We start from the raw sequence: 888 nt of genomic DNA, 5'->3' as shown, positions 1-888 counted from the left end.
AAAAAAAAATGCATATATCAGTCACCTGGGTCACCTGCTGAGAAAGAAAAAAGAAAACAAGCAGAAGAGAACAAGAGTAATAGAATAAACAACATCACAAAGATATATGGGAATATGACAGTAAAGTGTGTTTGCCCAGATGGGTTAATGGCGGGCCCTGGATGGGCCCCAAATCAGGCCCAGCCAATAAACAAGTGTGGGACCCAGATGGGTAGAAGCGGGTCTGATATTTGGGGCCCACCTGGGTTACCCACCTGGGACCCAGCTACTTTTTCCTCAGTTTCCATGGTGGCCCCAAATATGTTTGCCCAGATGGGTTAATGATGGGCCCCAAATCAGATCCAACCAAAAAAACATGTGTGGGGCCCATATGCATAGAAGCGGGTCTGATATTTGGGGCCCCCCCGGGTTACCCACCTGGGACCCAGCTACTTTTGTCCTCAGTTTCCATGGTGACCCCAAATGTGTTTGCCCAGATGGGTTAATAATGGGCCCCAAACCAGATCCAATCAAAAAAACATGTGTGGGGCCCATATGCATAGAAGCGGGTCTGATATTTGGGGCCCACCTGGGTTACCCACCTGGGACCCAGCTATTTTTGTCCTCTATTTCCATGGTGGCCCCAAGCGTGCTTGCCCAGATGGGATTTTGGATAATACAGTAAGCTAAAATTTAAATCACCTGTACAACAAAGTCAGTTTATCTTTTTTATTAATACTGATTAATATGAAATTTTAAAACAGTATGCAGTATAACAGTAATTTTTTATATACTATACAAATAATTTTTTTTGTTTAGAGAACATGTTGACAAAAAAGGTCCCTAGTATACACAAAACAATAACAAATCAATGTTATACAGTTTAAAAGAAAAAGAAATGCACTGAAA

The sequence above is a fragment of the Haplochromis burtoni genome, unplaced genomic scaffold (assembly GCF_018398535.1).
Source record: "Haplochromis burtoni strain Fernald_Lab_line unplaced genomic scaffold, NCSU_Asbu1 Contig_701, whole genome shotgun sequence".
NCBI classification, from domain to species: Eukaryota; Metazoa; Chordata; class Actinopteri; order Cichliformes; family Cichlidae; genus Haplochromis; species Haplochromis burtoni.
Note: the sequence above shows the minus strand (reverse complement) of the source record.